General features: G+C 36.7%; 1 pseudogene; it reads right to left on the reverse strand.

Annotated features, from left to right (window-relative positions):
• Positions 1 to 671: 671 nt before the first annotated feature.
• Positions 672 to 24,968, reverse strand: part of LOC141508358 (cilia- and flagella-associated protein 107-like) — a 55,829-nt pseudogene continuing 31,532 nt past the window's right edge.

Raw genomic sequence — 24,968 nt, forward strand, 5'->3', positions numbered from 1 at the left:
AAAAGGTATGTTCCGTGTGTGTGTGTGTGTGTGTGTGTGTGTGTGTGTGTGTGTGTGTGTTACTTCCTATGTACCACTATATGGTTTAGAGATTTAGATCTGGAGAGAATCTGAGTCTTAGTCCAACTCCCTCATTTTTTCAGATGAGGAAACTGAGACTGAGGGAGGTGAAGAGATTTGTCCAAGGTCACATTGGCAGTAACTATGGTCATGAGATTTGAACACAGTCCTTCAACTGCAGAACTAGTGCTCTTTCTGCTTCAAGAATGAGATTTTTAACAATTTGGCCATTCTAGGGACTTTAAAAAAGAGAATTTGTTCTGCCTTTATCTCTCTAATGTGCTTGACTAATTGCTCTGATTATACTAAAAAGGTCAATGAGAACAAATGCTATCTTTAGTCAGAATTGGGAAGAGCAACTTGCAATTAGGAGAAAGATGTTTCTGTCTTCCAAAGAAATGGGCCAAATGTGATATTCCATAGATCTTTCTGTGGTATGTCCTCCTGATATGTTGTAGCTATTCAAGTGTGCCACTAGTGAGAGGAGGAAGCCAATTTTTGCTTCCCTTTTTTGTTGTCCTAAGTAATCAAAGATGTTAGGATTCCTTGGTCTGGTTTCATCTTGTACAGGGAAGACAGCAGCTATTAAAAGGATGGGCAAGATGGCCCATCTATAAGAAGTGATGAGGAGCAGGAACTGGGATTTCGTGTTCCTGCCAGAACAGAACAGACATTGGATATGGTGTAAGCATTGTTCCTATGGTATCAGTCTTGGTAGGATCTTGCCATTTCTTCTTGAGATTAAAGAGTCTGCAGTTGGTGGGGGGGAGCTGCAACAGAAATCAGGGTCTGGATGTGAGGTCATGAATGGATAATTGGACCCAACTCCAGGAGGGAAGGAAGGAATAGGGGGTGAATGCTTCCTTGTAGTTTTCTCAGGTTGAATTGAGACAAATTGGGGACAAGTGTTTCACAATATTTAAAAGAAAGGAATGATGTCGAGGGGGGGGGTATTAGAAGAAAAGAAGTGAAAGAGAGGATCAGACTAGACCTCCCTTATAAGAGTCCAGAGCAAATGTGCCCAAGGACCTCTGCTTTCCTGGTGGGGAGGAAACATTACTAACCTTATCTCTAGAATTCAATTCAATAAACATTGAAGGTACTTACTAGGAGCAGGGCAATGTGTACTCCATACTTGCCAGAGATGCATCCATTCTGTTCTTGGCTAAGTTGCTAGTACCCTGTCAGGGAGAAGGAACTTATATAATAAGAAAAGGCCCCTACTTTTCTGTGTAAATTATTGTTTACATTATCTGAATTAGAAGTAATAGACACATTGTTCACTGAACTGATTTTTTCCTGTGGTGAAGCTAGAGAAAGCTGCCCTTGGTCTATACCTTCATATAGAAGTTAAGTCGCTTCCTCCTAGGACCAGGGACACATCTAGAAAAAGACATTGAGTGAGTGAGGTGGAATGTGAGTGGAGGTGGGTTCAGTGTGGAAATAGAACCTGGGGTTGGTGTAGGAACAGGGATGGACCTGTGTCAACTAGAGACAGCTACTCAGCAATGTTTCAAGGGAGCCAGGAGAATGTGGTGAAATGGGGCAATGGGGCACAATGTAACAGTGCCTTATAATACTGCCCCAGAATCTTTGAATGTTATTATAAGTGAAACTATAGTATGAATTTGCTTGTAATTCCCCTAGAGTCTGAGGTTAATTTATCTACACCAAAATGGCATGTCATGGTCAGGGGCCTTATTGCAAGGCTTTTGGGGGTATTTTGAAGCATGTGGTGATCTGTATAGGGGCCCAGAATAGATTGAGAAAGCACCAAGAAGGGGAAAGTCTGACTTCTCTGGCAGCCACATTAGTTTCTTCCCATTCCAAGTATGGATTGGTGGTAAGAAAGGGTTGTAGCCAAGCTAGTTGAAATGGTCATCATATGTGGTGATCAGATTCTGATGTTTTGGTTCTTCATGGTGGGTCATCAGGTTCTTTATATGGCGGGCCTTGGAACAAGAGACATATCCAGGTATTTGGCCAGGAGTAGGGTGGGATGTGGTGGGGGTGGAGAGAACCTAACTAGGGAATTCCAGAAAATAAGTGATACAGAAAGGGAAGGGGGAAAGGGATGTGGAGTTAGCAACAAAATATAGAGGTGTGGTCTTTAAGGATCAAACAATTAATATGACTTCTGGAGCTAATTAGACCCCCCAAGTAAGGAAAACTACACATTAACCTAATTGGCTAATTTCTTTATCATTATCATTCACAATATTTAAAAGAAAGGAATTATGTCTTGGATTATTAGAAGAAAAGGAGTGAGAAGGTGAGGTCATGGTCAGGGGCTTTATAGCAAGGTTTAGGATATTTTGGAGCCTACAGAGATTATTATTATTATTATTATCATTATTGGCCTAGACACTTGCTAATCCCATGAAATAAGCATTTTGTTCTTCGGTGGAAATTTAGATTTTCTTCTTATCTGTAGAGTAGATAGTATACTTCTAACATTACTGGCACTTTAAAGGATCAAATTTCATTATTTTGTTTATTTAGTATCATAAATATACTTTGTCATTAATATGTATATTTAAAAGTTACTCTGAGGGGGCAGCTAGGTGGCATAGTGGATAGAGCACCGGCCCTGGAGTCAGGAGTACCTGAGTTCAAATACAGCCTCAGACACTTAATAATTACTTAGCTGTGTGGCCTTGAGAAAGTCACTTAACCCCATTGCCTTGCAAAAGTTACTTTGATTTAAAAATTAAATTTGATCCTAGAAATGTTTATGAAGCTTAGTATTACAAGTATTTCCCAACTTTTAAAATCCAAGGATTAGAAGAATTTTGGGGAGTTGTCACTTTTAAATGTACACACACACACACACACACACACACACACACACACATATGTGTGTGTGTGTGTGTATGTATATACACATATATTATGTATATTATTTATTAATAATTTGTAAATAGTTTCAACAAGGAAGGAAATGGACAATATGAAGCCAAGAGCAGTTAATGCCTAGCCTTATGGACTATGAACACCTTTTGGATCCCTTTCAGCTCTAAGAGTCTGTGAGTCTGTTAAAAAGATATACCTTGGGGGCGGCTAGGTCTTGCAGTGGATAGAGCACCAGCCCTGGAGTCAGGAGTACCTGAATTCAAATCCAGCCTCAGACACTTAATGATTGCCTAGCTGTGTGGCCTTGGGCAAGCCACTTAATCCCATTGCCTTGCAAAAAATAAAAAAATATAAAAAGATACATCTTGGGGCAGCTAGTTGGCACAGTGGATAGAGCACTGGCCCTGGAATCAGGAAGACCTGAGTTGAAATCGGGCCTCAGGCACTTCATAATTGCAAGTCACTTAATCCCATTGCATACAAAAAACAAACAAAAAAAAGATATATCTCTGGATTCACCTTCAAATATATGCTCTCCAGAATTTGTTTTTCATGTGAATGGACAGCCATCTAATGAATACAAGTTAATTCTTAGTTTGGATAGAATTTATATATGATTAAAATAACAATGAGGACTACCAGGTTACATGGATGGAAGGTTAACAATTCATTTCTTGTAAACTGAAATCGCATCTCTTTTGTGATATGATGATTTATACACATCCAACAGAAATTCAAACTTCCTTCAGAAGGGTGAAATAGTGAATGCCATGTCAGATATTTATACTCTGATTTTCAGCTTGTTACTATGAAAGGAGGCAAGAGAAATCATCATTAATTATCTTCTAGCACAAAGGTTTTATAGGTTTTCTCAGCTGGAAACTGGGATATTTTCTTCTTTGGTAGAAGCTATTTACTGGGAAAAGAAATTCTCCTTCCTTAGAGAGGAAAATTTGCTTAAATTAATGAGTTTTCTAAGAAATTTTTCTTGTCTCCAGAAAAGTGTCACAGAAAAATGGACTGATTTATCAGAAGGATAATCTTCATTTTCATGCCCACTCTTTCATGCCCACTCATGGAGAAAACACTGAGGTTTATTATGTATATTATGTTCTAGAAATGCCAGCTAAGCCCAATATTTCAAATGGTGATTCTATAAATAAGTCACACTACAATGCTAAAGAGATGGAGATGAATAATTAGACAGGGTCTACATCACTGGGTTTCCCCAGCACTTTGCTTTTAAGGCCAGGAAAAATGAACTATTATGTTTCCATTTATTAGAGGACAAATGCTGATTATGACAGTGGTATATTTTAGGACTAGGCTGAGAAATCCCATGGGAAGGGAAAGAAATATAGGCAATGAAAGCTCTCCTCACTGGTCTAAAAAAGATTCTCATCCTCCCCTTGGTGGGGTAGAGGTTGGTGTTCTGCCAAGAAAGAAGGGAGAGACATTCCTATCAAATGATTTTGTGTCCTTTTCTATCACTAGTTTTTAAGGTGGATCTCAGGACAATATTTGGGATAAATAAGCAAGGTAGAGACCTTGGAGGTCACCCCATGGCCTGATCTGGTATGAACAGGACTTCTGGTAATGGTCTGGATACAGTGGAAGACTTTGGTCTTTTGTATGGGTCCATGTTCCTGAGGAACCACGGCATTACCATAATGTTAGAGCATTAGTATTGTAACTGAATGGGGATAAACAATTCTTTGTAATTGAAGAGGCTTAATCTTTGAGCATATGCTACTGGTAGGATCAACCAAGTCGAAACCAGGAGATAATCATAAGAAAACAGAAACAGCAAGCAGGAACAAGAGAGGGAGAAGAAATCACACAGGCCCACTGAAAACAGTCTTCCGGTGTCGGCCCCAGTGGTCAAACATTGACTAAACATTCATGGCAAATGCTCAGAGGCCTTCTTTGAGTTTTTTTCTTTTTCCTCCAACATTTCCCTGGACTGATCTTTATATGGGAAGAAAGTGAGATCCATTCTTTTTGGGTTAGAAAACATGATTTGTTCTGGATGGAACCAGGTGGACTCTTTGTCATCACTGCTTCTTTCCCTAAATGTTCACTAAGTATCTCTGTAATAACAATCTAGAATTTTTCATGAGTCACTTTCACATTGTCTCTTCTCCCAGGAGAGAAGATTGAAGAACTTTCTTTCTTGAAGATCAGAACATTTGTCCTTTTCTAATCTTACCTCTTTTATTTGTTCTCCACAATATTTCTTTCCTATGTGTTTCCCACATCCAATGATGTGTTCAGTACCTGAGCAAGAATTATCTGGGCCAGATGACTTGAATTCATCGAGGACCCTTCAGTGTTCTCCACTAGTACCTTATCTAGATTGAACATCAACTTTCTGTTTTATTCTTCCTGATTCAAAAGTCATTCCTACTGGATCAAAAAAGAAGTAAAATGACTATTGGGCAGCTTCACCTTCTCATTCATTTCTTATAGCAGTCTTTCCTCTTATTTTACTAATGCCCAGCATAGAATGAATCAGTCAATAAGCATCTATGAAATGGCTATTATAGAACTGGAGATATAAAAAAGGCAAAATGAAAAGATTTACATGAACTGATGCTGAGTGAAATGAGCAGAACCAGAAGAATATTATATACACTAACAATAACATTGGTGATGATCAACTATTATGGACTTGTTCATTTCAGCAGTACAATAATCAAAGACAATTCTAAAAGATTTATGATAGAAAAATATCATCTTTCTCCAGAGAGGGAACTGTGAAGTTTAAATGCAGATCAAAGCTTATTACCTTCAATTTTCAAAAGTTGTCTTATGTATAATGAAGTTTTTTTCTCTTAATGGTTTTGTCTTACATTTTGATTTGATTCTTCTTTCAAATGATTAATATTGATCTAAAAAAAAAGGTGAAAGACAAACCCTACCTCAAGTAGTTCACAAACCAAAGAGACAACAAGCAAACAAATAGGTCCAAATAAGCTATATATAGGATGAGTAGAGAATGATTAACAAAGGGATCTGAAAAGTGGGGTTGGGAAAGATTGGGGGAAATATGTAAATGAGATTTACATACATACATATATATATATACATATATATATATATATATATATACAGAGAGAGAGAGAGAGAGAGAGAGAGAGAGAGAGAGAGAGAAACCAAAGTAACTCTTGATGCCAAGGACTGTGACTTATCTCAAATTTTATATCTTTCTTCAAACAGCACAGGTTAAAGCACTCAGGAGACACTTATCAAAGAAGGAATATAGGAATTAATTGCAAGAGAATATTTTGAATGTAATTATATTCAAATGAGTTTCAAGAGAATAGTTGCTTTGCTGTTTTAAAATAATAAGATTTGGTTTCCTTCAACTTAATTTGAATATGTGATTGAAACCATAGTTAACTCAATTCCTTTTGACCTGTCTGTTACAGTGTTTCTCAAACCACAGTTCATTGAACATGGATGCTGTGTTGTGTTGTTTGAAAACTTTTTAATTTTGGCACTCTTTTCCCTTTTAAAATATTGAGTAAGAAATGATGAATGTTTCCAAAGGAGTAGAGTAAGTAAAAAATGGTGACTTGGGTTTGTGTTTCTTGATACATGCATATGAGGTTCTTTATAGATTGTTTTGATAGATTTAAAGGAAGAAAGAAGATAAAGTTGAAAAAGTGACTTGAGTAATTCATTCAACTATACAACCAATGTTGAATTGTATCCATTCATTCCCCATTTTACTCTCAAAAAAACAGGCTCTTAGGTGATCGTACCATAAGTGACCGAGCCAGGATTCAAACTCAAATTTACTGACTTAAAATTCAGTACTAAAAATTCCTGATAATACCTGTCAATGGGGAACTTCTGTGCCATAGATAGACTAGATAAACATATGAATTCTATCCAACTCTAAATTATGTTGTTACATTATTTTATGACCTAGTATATTTTTCAGATCTGAAATACTTTGATTCTAATAAATAGCTTCTATTACCTGTCCGTAGTATAGTATTAACATTTGAATTTTTTTCTGCTGATGTAAATTATGAAACTTAATATTAACTTGTCAATGTCCCTTTTGAAATAATACTAGGACAGCAAATGGTACGGTAAATTGAGTGCCAAACCTGAAGTCAAGAAGACTCATCTTCCGGAGTTCAAATCCAGTCTTAGACACATTAAACTAGGTGTGTGACACTGGGCAAGTCATTTTACCCTGTTTGTGTCAGTCTTCTCATCTGTAAAATAAGCTGGAGAAGAAAATTACAAAGCATTTAAGTACACCAAAAATACCCTAAATGGAGTCACAAAGAGTCACATATGACTGAGCAAAAATAAACATATAACTCCTGAAGGTTTATGAAGAATTTTCCTGTGTCACAGTATGTCTATAAGTTATATTTTATTCCTTTACATGAAATATTCCTAAAAGGAAGTATATTAATAAACTATAAAGCTTCCAGACAAGGGAAGCCAAGACAGCTTTTAATTTATACTCTATCAGATTTGCTTGAAGGAATTGAATAATATTTAGACCAGAGAAGACTAGATTTAGGGGAACATGATAACTTGTCTTCAGATATTTAAAGAGTTATAGTGTAGAAGCGAAAATAGACATTTTTAATTAATTGATTTATTATTATCATTTTTTGAGGATAAATTTGTTTAGTTTGTTTATATTGGGAATCTCGACTTGAATCTTATGTTCTTTGCTTACTTAGAACCCTGGGAAATATTTAAATTACTATTCCTTTTACCTCACTTCTCATATTATACCATTTTGTTTTCTGATCTGCTTTGTGATCTTGGAACTGAACAAAATCCTCTTGGCAAGTGCTGTGGAAACTTGGTTTTGAAGTTTTGATGAACTGAAAGAGACCAGAACCTTTGCTCCCAAGAGCAGGAAAATGTAGGACAAGGGGCAGCAAGGTGGCACAATGGGTAAAGCACTGACCCTGGAGTCAGGAGGACCTGAGTTCAAATGTGACCTCAGACACTTAATAATTGCCTAGCTTTTTGACCTTGGGTAAATCACTTAACCACATTGCATTAAATAAATAAAATTTTAAGAAGGGTTATGATGTAGAAAATAGAATAGACTTGTTTTAGTTAATTGATTTGTTATTATCATTATTTCTTGAGAATAAACTTATTTTGCTGGTCTATTTTGGTCATCTTGGCCTGGATCTTATGTCCCTTGCCTACTCAGAATCCTGGGAAGTATTTAGATTGCTACTCCTTTTTCCTCACTTCTCATATTATATAATTCTGTTTTCTGATCTGCTTTGTGATCTTAGAACTGGACAAAGTCCTCTTGGAAGGTGCTCTGGAAATTTGGTTTTGAAGTTTCTATGAACTGAAAAAGACCAGAACCTTTGTTCAGAATCTGTAATCTCCTTCCTCTGACAGTACCTTCTAATAAACAACACCAAAAGCAGTTGTGTTAGGAGGTATTCTATGGCATGTCCTGCATTCAAGTTTCCTCCCGCTCTTCTATTATAAATTGGTGTAATTAAGAGGCCCAAGGATAAATAACAGAAAACAGATGTTGGTAACATTTGATCAGGGTTCCCCATCTGTTTTTTTTTCTTTTTTCTCCTTTCTCCTCTTACCTAAAAAAATAAATTCCTTTCTTTTTACCCTGTTTACTCCTATTCTGTATATGTGTAGACCTCCTAGGGGCAGCCTTGGCTGTTGGTAAGTTTGCTGGTCATCCAAAGATGTCTCTGGAAGGATCACATTCATTTTCTAGTCAAATATTTCCCTTTGTTCCTGGTTCTAGAGAACCAGGTGTACTCAGCACCCACAGAATAATCTGCAGGTGCCTCTGTGGTAAAAGATAATCTAGCAGGTGCAGTGATAAAGCTTTGGCTCCCAAGTCAAGAGAGTCTGAGTTCAAACCTGGTCTCAGTCACACAACACTGATTAGCTGTGTGACCTTGGGCAAGTCACTTACCCCCAACTGCCTCATCTCCCTCCCCCCCAAAAAATGTAATCTAGGTTACCAGATTCTTGGCATTACATCACCTCAAATCAGCTCTTTCACCTTTCATACTTCTTATTTTTTCAAACCTATATTTTTATTTCACAAAATAAAAAACACTGTCATGTATGTGCAGCAAAACATCAGAAGATTCATCATATCAAACGATAAATTTTGTTTTCAAGGAAGCCTATATAATAAATATTACACACTGTGTTCAAAATTATCCTTCTTTTCTTTGCTTCCTTGTGGGTTTTCTTCTGTTCTCTGCTGTACATTGTTTAATTACTTTTTCTCCTACTTTCCCTCAGAACAGCTATAACTAAGCTTACACACACACACACACACACACACACACACACACACAGGCAATTATAAACATACTCACATATACATATATACCTATATAGAGAGAAATATTTTTATATATACATATAAGTTATATATATAGATATATATTTGGTTTGTATCTATCTCTTATTTTTATAACATTTTCCTGAAAGCTTTACTTGCTACCTTGCCCTCCTATGTAATCAATTAACCTTCAAAGCATCCCCCTCCCCCTTCATCTACAGACCTTTCCATACCTCTCCATTAATACACACATTAAACCCTCTTTATATGCTCTTATCCTATTCCCTCACCCTCTGACTCATTATTTTCCCTATTCCACCCATTTCTTTCTGAATTGAGAAGGATTTTATAGCTCGCTCTCTCTCTCTCTCTCTCTCTCTCTACATATATATATATATACATATATATATATATATATATATATATATCTTCTTTTCCATAACTACCAGCTCTCCTTCCCCATCTAATTCCTGTATCAATTCTTCTCACACCTCATTTGTATAAGATGGTAACTCTTTTTTAAAAAATCTTTTCCTAAACTATATTACTTATAAGAATCCTATCCTACTAACTTTCCTCCCATCTTTCTTTCTAACTATTCAATTACTAATAACAATCTAGACACAAGGTTTATGTCAGGATAGATAGTAAACAAATTGTCTTTATTGAGCCACCTATAATTAGTATTTCATGTTTACCATATATATATATATATATATATATTTTAATTCTCATAGGTCAAATTTTCTAGTAAGTTCAAGTCTTTTTACAACAAATTCATGAAAGTCATGCTTTTTGTTGCATGTCCATTTTTTTTTCATTCAGGATTATGCTTAACTTTGCTAGGTATGATATTTTTAGCCACTACCCAGTTTCTTTGATCTTCAAAATGTTGATTTCCATGATCTGAATTTTTTTAAGTTGTGTTCCAAGACCTGCTCCTAGGTCAGCTGAATTCTAAATATGGTTCCACCATATTTGAATTGCTTTTTTTCTTGTTGCTTTTAATATTTCTCATTAACCTGGGTGTTTGGGGAATTTAGCTGATACTACTGTCAGTTTTCTTCCTGGGATCCCTTTCAATTGAGAATCAGTGAATTTTTAAAATTTCTACATTCCCCTTTTGTTCTAACACTTCAGAGTAATTTTCTTTAATTATTTCTTGTATTATTTTTTCAAGATTCTTTTTTTTGATCATAACTTTTGGGTAGTCTGATTATTCTTAGGTTTTCTTTTCTTGATCTGTCCTTCCAATCTTTTTTTCTTGTGAAGTGTTTTACCTTCTCTTTATTTTTTCATTCTTTATATTTTATTTTAATATTTCTTCATTTTTGTAACTCACTGACTTCACCTTGGGCCCTCCTCATTTCAAAGAGTCCTTTTTTTAAGATTCTGAATCTCCTTTACCAATTGGTTTTCTTTCTTTTCATAATTTTCTTATTTCTCTTGGATTGTGCTTATTTTCATTTTTAATTTTTCCTCAATCTATTTTATTTGATATTCAAAATCTTTTTTGAGTATCCATCTGGCATTACTGTTTGGGTAGGAGAGGCTTTTTTTTAAATTTCAGCATCTTTCTCTGAAGATGAATCATCCTGATCTTCTTTATCCCCAAAGTATCTGTCTATCATTGCTTTATTTCTTCTTAGCCAACTCATTAATTTTTTAAAGCAGTTTGTTGTTTTAGTCACCTTTAGTCCTGCAGAGTGGGGAATGGTACCTCTGGTCTCATGAGCTTTGTCCTGGACCCAACCATGGACTCCTTTCCCCCTCCAAGCCATAACTGAGTTCCCTCAGTACACACTGTTGGAAATGATCTTACTTCCTAAGAATCCTCCAGTGGCTACAACATTCAGTTCTCCCCCGTAACCTGAAACCTAGCTCAAGAACTCATTCTCCTGTAAATGTCTACAGCCAGCAGTATCCCCATGCCACTGCCTCTGCACTCATTGGATATGTGCTGGTTCCTTCTTGACCTGGGCCTGGCATTCCTTAGCAGCAGACCCAGATTTCTCACAACCCTTCCAACATTGATCCCTGTCTTTTCTGTTCATATTGGGCAGTCTGAGAGGTGTGAGGTGGTACCTTAGAGATACTTTAACTTGCATTTCTCTAATCAGTAATAATTTAGAGCAATTTTTCATATGACTATGGATTGCTTTGATTTCCTCGTCTGTAAGTTGTCTCGAAATATCCTTTGATAAATTGTCTCTGCATAGTCTTTGACCATTTGTCAATTGGGGAATGGCTTGTTTTTTAATAAATTTGACTCAGCTCTCTCTATATTTTAGATATATACATATATAGATATTTTAGATATATATATTGTAAATCTTTACAACTAATGTTTCTGACAAAGGACTCATTTCTATTTTTCCAATTGATTTTTAAACTCTTTCCTGATTTCTTCTAGGAAATCTTTCTGGACTGGAGCCCAATTCATATTCTCCTCATAAGTTCTAGATCTCTTTGGGTTAGGATCTTTGTCTCCAAAGTAGTTTTCAATGGGCCTCCCTTTTCACTGGTCTTTCTTCAGTTTTCTATGATCTTGTGTTGGGGGGTAGGGGTCTGGTTCACAAATCTTTGCTGTTGAAAATCCTAGAGGCTTTGTTCACTGGGTTTAGTAACTTCAGGTCAGCCAGCCAGTGGGGGGTACTGGTTGTTTGTTCTTAAGTGTCAGTGACCTTGATTTGAAGTCCTCTCCCTAGGCCTGGAGGAGGTGGGGGGGGGGGGGTACAGCTGTACACTGTTATCTTGAACAATGTGGGCTGGGCCCTAGGGTGAGGTAGTTAATCTCCCTATTCAGCTGAGAGAACTTGGCTGCCCACACCTGAGCCTGGGGGGATGGGAGGGCTGTTACTGTGTTTGTTCTGAGAAGAAGGCTCCACTGAAAGTACAGAGCTCATGGCCCCAAGCCAAACAGATCTATGTACAGCCTCACTCTTCAACTCTCTGTGCTGGAACTAGCCCTCCAGCCCTGCTGGGGGTCCCCAGACTGCCACTCCCACAGCCAAAGCCTCCATGGCTTAGGTTAATCCTCTGGCTTTACCCCACCACTCCTAGACTGGCTCTCTGCTCTCTGCCCCTGGCTCACTTATGCTCCCCTGAGATAAACCTTATTGGTAGATGTTCTTCTAGCTTCTTTTTCTGGGTTTTGTTAATCGAATTTCTGTTAAGACGTTTCTTTCATATTATTTCTGAGGGAAAGTTAGGAGACTTTAGTACAGTTCCTGGCTTCTCTCTGCCATCTTGGCCAGAACTACCTGTCCTTCATTCTAAAAGAAGATCATGACATCATGGAGATGATGCTATGACAAGCACATGAATTGGATTTGAGTGAAGGTGTGCTGTGCTAGTTACCAGTCTCATTTTCTTCTTCAGAGTCAATGTGATTCAGTGGCCAAATTTGAATCAGGATGACTGGAGATGGCTCTGGGTGTGAGGCAATCAGAGTCACAGAGGTAATTAGTGTCAGTTGTCTGAGATCAGATTCTAAAGCTGATCCTCTTGACTCCCAGGCCAGTGCTCTCTCCATTGTGCCACCCATTATATTAGGAGAAGAAGATAAGACTTAAGAGGACAAATATAACCCATAAAGAGGCACAAAAGGCCTAGTATAGTAGAAGGAAAGAATGAAAAGTATGAGCACTGAGTAATAAACAGATTTGGTTCAAAGGGAGAATAATATATTCCAAAGTGGGTTTATAAATTTATTCTAAACTTCAAGGAAGCAAGTAATGTGGAAAGGGGAAAGAAAAGGAAAGAAGAAAGTGATAAAAAGAAGAGGAAAAGTAAAAACAGAAGCAAAAAAAGGAACACAAGGGAAAAGGGAAGCACAGATTGAGGGAAGCAGCAGTCAGAAAAACACCAATGAGGAGGAATAAGGGGAAAAGAGTGAAAAATGCAAATATGAAGGGTAGATGGAGGGAAGTACAGAGTTAGTAATTACAACTGTGAAAGTGATTGGGATGAACTCTCATAAAACAGAAGCAATGTGTTTGCCCTCTTGTATCCAACCCCCTCCCCTACAGTATGCTGTTTATAAGAAATGTATTTGAAACAGAAAATTACATGATAAAAGTAAAAAAAAGCAGGGATAGAAATCCTTATCCCAGCAAAGCAAAAGCAAAAGCAAAAACATCAAATTAAAAGGGTTAAGGAAAGAAACTACATCATCCTAAAAGGTACCACAGGTAATGAAATAATATCAAAATAAATACTTATGCACCAAATGGTCTAGCATCCAAATTCTTAGAGGAGAAGCTAAAGATGTTAGAGAAAGATGTAGACAGCAAAACTAGTTAGTAGATCTCAACCTCTCTCTCTTGGAATTGGATGAATCTAACCATAAAATAATCAAGAAGGAAATTAAGGAAATAGATTTTTTTTAAAAGTTATATATGATAGATCTCTAAATGGGATAAAAAGGAATATACCTTCTTCTCTGTGATACATGGCACTTATACAAAAATTGATCATGTATTAGGGGCAAAAAAAATCTCACAATCAAATACAGAAAGGCAAAATTATTAAATGCATCCTTTTCAAATCATGATGCAATAAAAATTACTGATAATAAAGAGGCATGGAAAGATAAGCTAAAAAATTATTGGAAACTAAACAAACTATTATTAAAGTATGAGTGAATCAAACAGCATATCACAGAAATAATCAACAATTTCAACTAAGATAATGACAATGATAAGACATACCAAAATTTGTGGGACACAGTCAAAGCAGTTATTAGTAGAAATTTTATATCTCTAAATGCTTACATGAATAAATTAGAGAAAGAGGAGATTAATGAATTGAACGTAGAACTAAAAAAGCTAGCAAGAGGGCAAATTAAAAATCCTTAATTAAATGCCAAATTTGAAATTCTGAAAATCAAATAAAATTGAAAGTTAAGAAAACTTTTAACTGTTGATTTTATGAATGAAATAATAAAATAGATATTTCTATGGTTAATCTGGTTTAAAAGAAAGAAAAAAAACCAAATTGCCAGTATCAAAAAATGAAAAGGGTAGAATCACCACTAATGAAGAAGAGATTAAAATATTAATTTGGAACTATTTTGTCCAACTGTATGCCAATAAACTTGACAATCTAATTCAAATAGATGAATATTTACAAAATATAAATTGCCCAGATTAACAGAAGAGGAAATAAAACAATTAAATAACCCCATTTCAGAAAATGAAATTGAACAAGCCATCAATGAACTCCCTAAGAAAAAATCTTCAGGGCCAGATGAATTTATAAGTAAATTCTATGAAATATTTAAAGGACGGGTAACTCCAAATTTATATAAACTATTTGAAAAAATAGATGAAAAAAGGAGTCCTGCCATAGCCCTTTTATGACACCAACATAATGCTGATACCTAAACCAGAAAGAGTCAAAGTAAAGAAAATTATAGAGCAATCTCCCCAATTGATATTTATGCAAAAAATTTAATTAAAATTTTAGCAAAAATAATATATCAAGTTATCACTAGGATAATATACTAGCAGGTAAAATATCTACCAGATATACAGGGTTGATACAGGAAAACAATCTGAAAAATTGACCATATTAATAAGAAAATTAGCAGAAATCTTTTGATTTTTTCAATAGATGCTAAAAAAAAGTCTTTGACAAAGTACAGCACACATTCCTATTTAAAAAACCACTAGAGAGGTTGGCAGCTAGTGGCACAGTTGATAGAGCACTGGCCCTATCAGTGAGAAGGACCTGAGTCCAAATCCAGCCTCAGACACTTAAAACTAACTTAGCTGTGTGACCTTGAGCAAGTCACTTAACCCCATTGCCTTGCAAAAAAATAACAACACTAGATCATATAGGAATAGAGTTCCTTAGAGAGTTCCTTAAAATAATAAACAATATCTATCCAAAAACATCAACAAGCATTATGAGAATGAACTAAAGACATTCCTAATAAGATCAGAGGAGAAAAAATCACCACTATTATCACTTCTATTATTCAATATCATATTAGAAATGTTAGCCTTAGCAATTAAAAAAAAAGAAAAAGAAATGGAAGAAATTAGAATAAACAATGAGGGAAAAAAAGATTCTCATTCTTCATGGATAATATGGTATACTTAGAGCCCTAGAAAATCAACTAAAAACTACTTGAATAATTAGCAACTTTAGCAAAGAAACAGGATATAAAATAAACCCACATAAATATTCAGCATTTCTATATATTACTAACAAAGCTAGTGATATAAAGAGAAATTCCATCCAAAGTAACAGTAGGCAATATAAAATACTTGGGAATCTTATCTGCCAAGACAAAACCCAGGAATTATATGAACAAAAGTAAAAAACACTTTTCATGCAAATAAAGTCAGACCTAAAATATTGGAAAAATGTCAGTTGCTCGTGTTTTAACTGAGCAAATATCATAAAAATGACAATTCAACCTAAATTAAATTACTTATTTAATGTCTTACCAGACTACCAAAAATTATTTTAAAGAGTTCAAAAAATAGTAGCAAAATTCAAGAATATCAAGGGAATTAATGAAAAAAATGCAAAGGAAAAATGGTCTAGCTGAACTAGATTTAAAATTGTATTATTGAAGAACAGTAATCATAATTTCTGGTACTGGCTAAGAAATAAAGAAGTCAATTGGTAGAATTGATTAGATACAAAAGACACAGTAATGAATGATTATGGTCATATGCTCTTTGATAAACCCAAAGACTCTACTTCTGAGATAAGAACTCACTATTTGACAAAAATTTCTGGGAAAACTGGAAAATAGTATAGCAAAAGCTAGGTATGGAACAACATCTCATATCCTATACCAAGCAAGATAATATGGAAATGGATAGAATATTTAGAAATAAAGGGTAACACTGTAAGTCAATTAGGCAAAAAAGGAATACTTTGTCTGCTCTATGGAATGAAGAGAAGTTTATGAATAACGGAGAGATAGAGAACATAACAAATTGCAAAATGGATAATTTTGTTTACAATAAATTAAAAAGGGTTTGCACAAATAAAACAACCAAGATTTAGAGGGAATGCAGAAAGATGGGGAAACAATTTTCAAGCTAGAGTTTCAGATAAAAGATTCATTTCTAAAATATAAATATATAGAGGAATCAAATTTATAAGAATACAAGTCATTCTCCCATTGATAAATGGTTATGAATAGGACCAGTCTGTTTTCAAATGAAGAAATTAAAATTATCTGTAGTCAGATGAAAAAATGCTCCAAATCAATATTGATTAGAGAAATGCAAATTAAGACAATTATGAGTTACCACTTCACATCTATCAGATTGGCAAAAATGAAAAAAAAGGGAAATCACTATTGTTGGAGAGTGTTATCAACAGTTCATAAATACTCAGTCCAGAGTGATTAAATTGTTTTTTATTAAGATATCTTTACAAAAGGACCACCTCTGTCAGGGAAAGAGGGGCCCAGAGTCATGGGCTATGGATGCAGTCTTAAATGTCACCCATCAACAAAGGTCACAATCTAATTGATACATTCACCTCCATACATTTTCCCCCACCCTGCAGGGAGCTAACAGTAACCTTCTTGAGCAGTATAAAAGACAGTAACACAGACTCATTCAATCCCTGACTAGTTGTGAAGTGATTCCTTTAATCACCTTTTCTTTTGTCTAACTCTCTCCTTCCTGTAAACAGACTGGCATCTTTTTGGTTTCTTCAAAGACCAGACATCCTGGCTCTTATAATGTATTACCCTCACAGACATCTGTGAGATTCTGGAAATACCCTGTCTCATTCTTGTGGAAACAAAATATTTGATTCTTTCCCACAATTGCCCCCTCTTTTTTTAAATTAATTTTGTTTTCCATACCTTCCCAGTAATTCCTTCTTCAAAACATAATCCTTGTTACTGATATGACTACTGCCTTTTTCCATCAAGATTTTTACTTTCTAATTATCAGAGACATGAACCCATTCTATTTTCCAGATTTGAGTGAGAGCACATATCAACTTTATGATATCCCTGATTATTTCCTTTGCTACTTGTTTATTGCCATCTATCTTTAGGCAGCAATTTGATAGATTCAATTTACCACAAATTCCTCCCTCTCCAATCAACAGATAACATAATATGAATCTTGTGTCTCTTGTTTGCATGGCTTAGTCACCAGCAAGTCCAGGGCCCTAGTTATTTAATTTGTAATTGTTTCCACTAAGCTTAGAATCTAATCAGGATATAAATTGGGGTTCCATAGCCTTAATTCCTATCTGATGCCCAGGTAGCAGGCCCATAAATCTGGATAACATCTCCCTGACTAACCTTTGATAGATGGTCATATGCAGTGGTAATCACAATTTTCTTTACCATAATGCATCCTGACGGATCCAAGTACCATCATCACATCCCACAAGAATTGCAGTTTATCTGTCTCTGTAAATTGTACAGTCCTGGGTATACGTATCCTTCTTCCACATAAAGGTCCACAGACATTTGCTACTCTCCAAGAAAATATCCTGTCCAGACTGGCATAAACAATAGTCACCATGAACTGACTCAGTCAAATGCCATTGGTGTTTCTCTCCTCTGGACCAGAATCCTGTGCCATTATGCATCTCTGACCAGGAACTGAGAATCTAGGTTAGACTTAGGGGGGTTGGCACCCAAGGTCAGTTCTCCAACTGTTGTGGACCACCACAAGTCCAACAGTTAGCCACACCAAAAGACTGGGCAATGACTTCTGTCAGCTGAATTCTCACACACACACACACACACACACACACACAAAGGGGAGCAGAAATTGGGGCTGTATATGCAATAGCAACTAAGCCAGTAAGAACTAGTATAAAAATTATAGTGATGTCCTTCAGCAAATCCTCCCACTACTTCTAAGACCCTGTTCTCTAAATCAGAGATTAGAATCTCCCTTGATAGGAAACACAGATTCATATAGGATATAACCATGCCACTCAATAACCCCAACCTTTTCTCTCAAAGGAGTACATCTTCACCCTTCCTCTCCTCCTCCTCCTCCTTTCCATCAAAACCTTCATCTCTTGGTTGGTACATTATCTAGAAGGAGAGGGGCATAAGTAGGGATGACAAACCTATAGAGTCAGGGGGAAGTTACAAGTATCAAAAGGGGCATATCTCCTGACTAAACAACCCATACACAATAGATGAGAGATGGTGGGAGATGAGTTGGTCCAGTCTTTCTCCCTCTCTCTCCTCTTCTTCCCTGGAGACATCCAGTGTCCTTTTACATCTTCTGAATCTGTTCCAAAAGGTCCTCTCCAGCTCAAGTGACTTGTTGAGACCTTCTCTTCTAGTAAAGGAACTTCTTAACATGAGATCATTACAATTTATACTTTGCTTTAGTGTCATGTTGACATATATACTTTCTTTTAACACAATAAATATCCATAATTGTTTCACTACATGAGTGAATTCACTGAAAATTGCCAAATTAACTAGAGGTAGTAACATACACATTTGACAATCACCTTAGTACACAGTATCCAGGAAATGACTTGAAAATAAAAAGTCTTAACCTTTTGCTGTCAGTACAATAATGACTCAAACATCCTTAACTAAAATGAATGTTTTTCCCCATATTATTCCTGAATAAACCACAGGCTTTCTTTTTCCTGAAGTACTTAGCTGACTCACATTCCTTTCCTTAAACTAGTCCCTTTCACATAAAAATTAAGGAATTTTAATCCTTTTCTAAACATATAAGTGATAGCAGGTGTTGGAGCCACACACTTAGCCTGACTATTAAATCCAATTGACCTAAACTTCTTTATCTGTTTTGCTCAAAGTGGATTACTATAAATAAATCAGCAAATATGTGGTAAGAGAAGTAGTATTCATTAAACATGATTTCTTTTCGAAATACGTGTCTCCCAATCCCAGGTTTTTATAGTTTCTTCCTTTCCAGATCACATATCCTACCTGTGGTTGCTTTTCCCCTGAAGGCTAAGCATTTAAAGTCTCTTCCCACCCCCCTCCACAGACCAACACCCCTCCAGCTGAATTTAGTTTTAGAGTTAAGGTCTTAATGAGATGGAGAGTAAAATCAAACTACCACTTGTGCAACCCCCCTCCCCCAATCTAGGGAAAAGGCATGGGGCATTTCCTGACAGCCATAAGAATAAGAAATCTTCCCTCCTATAATTTCTAAAACTTCTCAACTCTCCCAGAACCACACCTTTTTCTCTTTAAGTGCCCCCCCTCCATCTCTAGCTCCACATACCAGTTCAGCTACGGCAGGCTCAATCAGGGAGGAGCTAAGCAACCTGAGGGAGGTGCAGGATGGTGCAAATCTACTTTCTCCTTCTCCCATCTTCCAAAACTGCTCGGTATCTTCTAGCCCACTGCAATTTGACACTTAAACCGAGTCCCCTGACCCAGAAAAACCCCAAGGCTGGGACTAATACAGACCACTTAGATAAGACAGAATCTATATTCAAAGACACTCCTCCAGGAATGCACTCATACACTATACTTGATCCAATCAGCTTCCCTCCTTCTGGCTTCCAGTCACAAGACTCCCTGGCCTCCCAAGTCTGCAGGTGCTTTTCCCCATTGTGGGCTTTAAGTGTTGGGGAAATTCCTGGGGAGGGAACCCCAACTCCCCTTCCCCACTTCAGGTACCCTATTTCTTTGATCCTCTGGCCCCTCATCTGGGTACAAGCCAAGTAGGAGGACTTCTTAGCCAGGTTCTTTAAATTACTTCCAGACACCCCATTACCACCTTAAGCATTGGCCCCTTTACCGGGGCTTTTATCCCCAGACATTTTCATCACTCAGCTCTGAGTCTGGGCTAGTCTTCCCAGAAGTCTCTGAGATATTTGTCCACAAAGAATGCCAAGAAATATGCTTGAAGTCAAGCTGTTTGTGTGGGCTATTTTCTTGTATTCTTCCATGAGAATATCAAAACAATTTACATTATAAAATCCTGGGAGGGTCCCCAAATTATTATCAATGATTCATAAATACTTAGTCCAGAGTGTTAAATTGGCTTTTATTAAGAAATCTTGGGGTGGCTAGGTGGCTCACTGGTTAGAGCGCTGGCCTTGGAGTCAGGAGTACCTGGGTTCAAATCTGGTCTCAGACACTTAATAATTACCTAGCTGGGTGGCCTTGGGAAAGCCACTTAACCCCATTGCCTTGAAAAAAAAATATCTTAACAAAAGGACCTCCTCTTTCAAGGAAAGAGGGGCCCAAAATCATGGAAAGGCTGGGTCTTATATGCACTTTGAAAGTCTTGTTCCTCTGCTTTCATGACCAGAGTCACAATCTAATTGATACAATCACCTCCATACATTTTCCCCCACCCTGTTCATTGTATTATTGAGCACAGGAAGCTAATAGTAACCTTCTTGAGCAGGCACAAAGGACAAATTATACAGACCCTCATTCAACCCCTGTCTAGTTGCAAAATGATTCCTTTAATCACTTTTCCATTTGTCTAACTCTCTCCTTCTTGTAAACAGGCTGGCATCTTTTTGGTTTCTACAAAGACCAGACATCCTGACTTTTGTAATATATTACTCTCACAGACATCTGTGAGATTCTAGCAATACCTTCTCTCATCCTTGTGGAAGAAAACACTTGATTCTTTCCCATACCACAGACAGGATTTTGGGAAACTGGAACACTTAATGCACTGTTGGTAGAGTTATGAACTGATTCAACCATTCTGGACAAAAATTTTGAACAATGCCAGAAACTATGCATGCCCTTTGATCCAGCAATATCACTACTAAGTCTGTGTTTTTAAAAAGTCATAAAAAGGGGAAAGGACCTAAATATATAAATATATTTAGAGCAGATCTTGTTGTAGTGGCAAAGAATTAGAAAATGAGAGGATGCAATTCAACTGGGAGATGTCTGTACAAATTGTGGTATATGAATGTGGAGTACTATTGTTCTGTAAGAAATCATGAGGGGTAGCAGCCCTGTTTGTGGTGGCAAAGAATTGGAAATCAAGTGAACATCCTTCAGTTGGGGAATGGCTTAACAAACTGTGGTATATGTATGTCATGGTATTGTTCTATTAGAAACCAGGAGTGATGGGAATTCAGGGAAGCCTGGAAAGATTGCCTGAATTGACGCTGAGCAAGATGAGCAGAATCAGAAAAACATTGTGCACCCTAACAGCAACATGGGGGTGATGATCAACCTTGATGGACTTGCTCATTCCATCAGTGCAACAATCAGGGACAATTTTGGGCTATCTGCAGTGGAAAATACCATCTGTATCTAGAGAAAGAATTGTGGAATTTGTTTTTTTATTGTATTTTTAGGTTTTTGCAAGGCAAATGGGGTTAAGTGGCTTGCCCAAGGCCACACAGCTAGGTAATTATTGTCTGAGACGGGGTTTGAACCCAGGTACTCCTGACTCCAGGGCCGGTGCTTTATCCAGTCACCACCTAGCCACCCCATAATTGTGGAATTTGAACAAAGACTAAAAACTATTATCTCCAATTTAGAAAAAAAAATTATCTTATTATGTAATTTTGCTATCTCTTGTACTCTATTTTTCCTCCTTAAGGATATAATTTCTCTCTCATCACATTCAACTGAGATCAGTGTATACCATGGGAACAATGTAAAGACTAACAGAATGCTTTCTGTGGAGGTGGGGGGAGGGAAGCAAGAATGGGGGGAAAATTGTAAAACTCAAAATAAATAAAATCTTTCTAAAAAAGAAATCAAGAGAGGGCAGACTTCGGAAAAGCATGGAAAGATTTGCACAAATTGATGCAGAGTGAAGTGTGCAGAACCAGTAAAACATTATACACACTAACTGTAACACTGTAAGTTGATCAACTCTCAACAGTTCAGTGATCAGTGGCAATCCTGTTATGGAAAATGCCATCCACCTCCAGAGAAAAAGCTATGGATTATGAATGCAGATAAAAATATATACTATGTTCACTTTTTAAAACTTTTTTTCATGGTTTTTTTTTCTCATTTTTCCCCCATTAGGTCTAATTTCTCTTTCACAACTTGACTGATATAAAAATGTTAAATGTAATTTTACATATATAACCTATATCAGATTGTTTGCTGCTATGGGAAGGGGGAGGGAAAAGAGGGTGGTAAAAAAATTTGGAACTCAAAAACTTATAAGAGAATAAGTGTTGAAAACTTTATTTACAAGTAATTAGAAAAGAAATAAACAAATGAATAAGAAAAAAATTTTTGATATTTCTTAACTTGATCATAAGCTACTAACTCATTCCACTCCTTCCTATATTTGCAACTCTTATAGTCTTTTCCTGCATCATGACCCCCAACCCCTTTATCCCTCAGCACTGTCAGGCCATTATACTAGCTCTAACTTCACTTTTATCCTCTCCAGCCCCAACCCCCTAGTTAACCAGTTTCCTACACTGGAATCATTCCTCCTTTGCCACATCTTTGCCATCTTTTCTCATCTTTTTCCATCAGCCTCTTCAACTTCTCTTGTGCTCCCCAATGGGTATGGAGAAAGTCACCTGCTACACTTTACATTTATCTCCTAATTCAACCATGCTCTCATTGCAGTAGTGTAATTTTTTATTCCTCCTGGATTGATTACCACCAAAGCCAATCCCAGACATTTTTTCCATCTTCAAGGATCCCATGACTTTACCCTTTATCCTTTATCCTCACAACCAAAGACTTCATCTTTTAACTTACCAAGAAAACTAAATCCATTTTTCTTACTTTATTTTTATTTCAACACCCTTAAATTATTCCAAACACTCCTCTTTTCCTCTTGTTTTCTGATAATTAGGGCAATTCTTCCCCTTGCCAAGGCTAAGCACTCTTCACATGCCCTTGACTAGGTAGTCAACTAATATTTATTTAGCACCTACCATCTATAACACGACAGTTTCATTTCTCAAGGAACTTACCATTTTGTGATGAAGATAGCATGCATATAATTATGTACAAATAAGCAAAATAACTGGATATTCTAGAAATAGTTGACAGAGGGAATGTACTGGAATTAAGGTAGATATGAAAAAAAAACCCTTCCTCTAGAAGGTGCAATTTTATTTGGAACTTAAAGAAAGACAAGGTAGCTAGTAAGTGGAGATGGAGAGAGAGAGAGAGAGAGAGAGAGAGAGAGAGAGAGAGAGAGAGAGAGAGAATTCCAGGTATGAGGGACAATCAGTGAAAATTCCCAGTGTTGGGAAATGTATTGTCTTTTGTAAGAAATAGTTCAAGGAAACAGTGGTCATTGGATTCAAGGGTATATGGGGGAAAACAAAAGGTATAAGAACACTGAAAAGGTAGGAAGGGGCTGCATACTGAGGATTTTATATTTGATTCTGGAGGTTTTAGGGAGCCACTGGAGTTTTCATATTGGGAGGTGACCAGGGTCAGGGAGGAAGGGAGGGGTAGGAGGGCAGGTCATGGTCAGATTTTCCTTGTAGGAAGATCATAACTGAGTCTAGGGATGGACTGGAGTGAAGTTAAAATATTGAACCAAAGAGAGTGGTTTCAAACAATTTCAAAAGCTTTATGGAAGTCAAGAAGGATGAGGATTAAGAAAAAAATGTTATTTTGGTAATTAAGAGGTCATTATTAACTGAAGAAAGCAATTGTCATTGAATGATGAGGTTGGAAAACAAAATGCAGAGAGTCAAGAAATGAGTGGAGAAGAAGTGGAGGCACAAAGTAGGTATGGATGAATGGATTAAGTGAGGGTTTGCTGCTCTTTTTTTGGTTTTTTGATGAGGAAGATGAGAGTCTTTGTAAGCAGTATTGAAGTAGCTAGTAGACACAAAGAGACTGAAGATAAATGATCACATGAAGTCTTATCTTTTCAGCAGATTGTCCCTTCAGTCACTCCTTTTTCTTTAATCTTATATTTCTTTCAGTCCATGAGTTCTTTGAGTACTTCTTTCAAACTTGCCAGTCTCCTCTCCCTGATCCTTTGACATAACCTGATCATAGGACAGGTCCATAATCTTTAACTATTAACAAAGCTGGTCTCTAAGCAACATTTCTAGTTTCTCAGTCAAGCAGGGTTAGGTTCAAACAATGCCATACAGTTTCCCCATAATTTCTCCCCCTTTCTGGCTTTAAGCTCAAGGTTTCTATATTAGCAAAAGTATAATTACAAAAGCAGGAGCTAAATTAAGCTTTGAAATAATCCTAGACCAGTGAAAGCAGCTTTGTCTCTGCTCATCTCATTAAGAGTTTGATAAAACCTTTTAAGACTGGCAAGGAACAGATGGGTGGTAATAGTCAGAGGGAGCAAATTGGGTAAACACTCAAGGACTCACAATACCATCAAATTTTCCCCAAAATAGAAATATCTAAATTACAAGTTAAGTATAACGAGTAAACAAGAATATTTAGTTAAAATAAGCATCTAGAGGTCAGGGACTATATTTTTACCTTTAATTGTATCCTCAGTATTTTAGTGCAGCCCTTGCTCTATAGTAAATTCTGAATATTTGGTTGACTGACTTAATGACTCCCCATTCAGCACCCCCCAAAAAAGCTGGTTCTGTTCCCTGGGTTTTTGTTGTTTTCTCTTCCATTATGACCTGCAATCTTTGCTTAGTCCATTGGTGGGGAGCATATTCAGAAGTTCTGTGACTTTCTGATGATGATTCTAAAATCACTCTGATTCCCTAGTGATTCTTCTAAGGTTAAGGGTCAGGAAGGTGCTAGAGGGGCACAGAGAGGTCAGACCACCTTGAGAACTACTTCAGCCTACTTCACTGGCCCTCACATTAACTT

Source organism: Macrotis lagotis, chromosome 1 (assembly GCF_037893015.1).
Source record: "Macrotis lagotis isolate mMagLag1 chromosome 1, bilby.v1.9.chrom.fasta, whole genome shotgun sequence".
Lineage (NCBI taxonomy): Eukaryota > Metazoa > Chordata > Mammalia > Peramelemorphia > Peramelidae > Macrotis > Macrotis lagotis.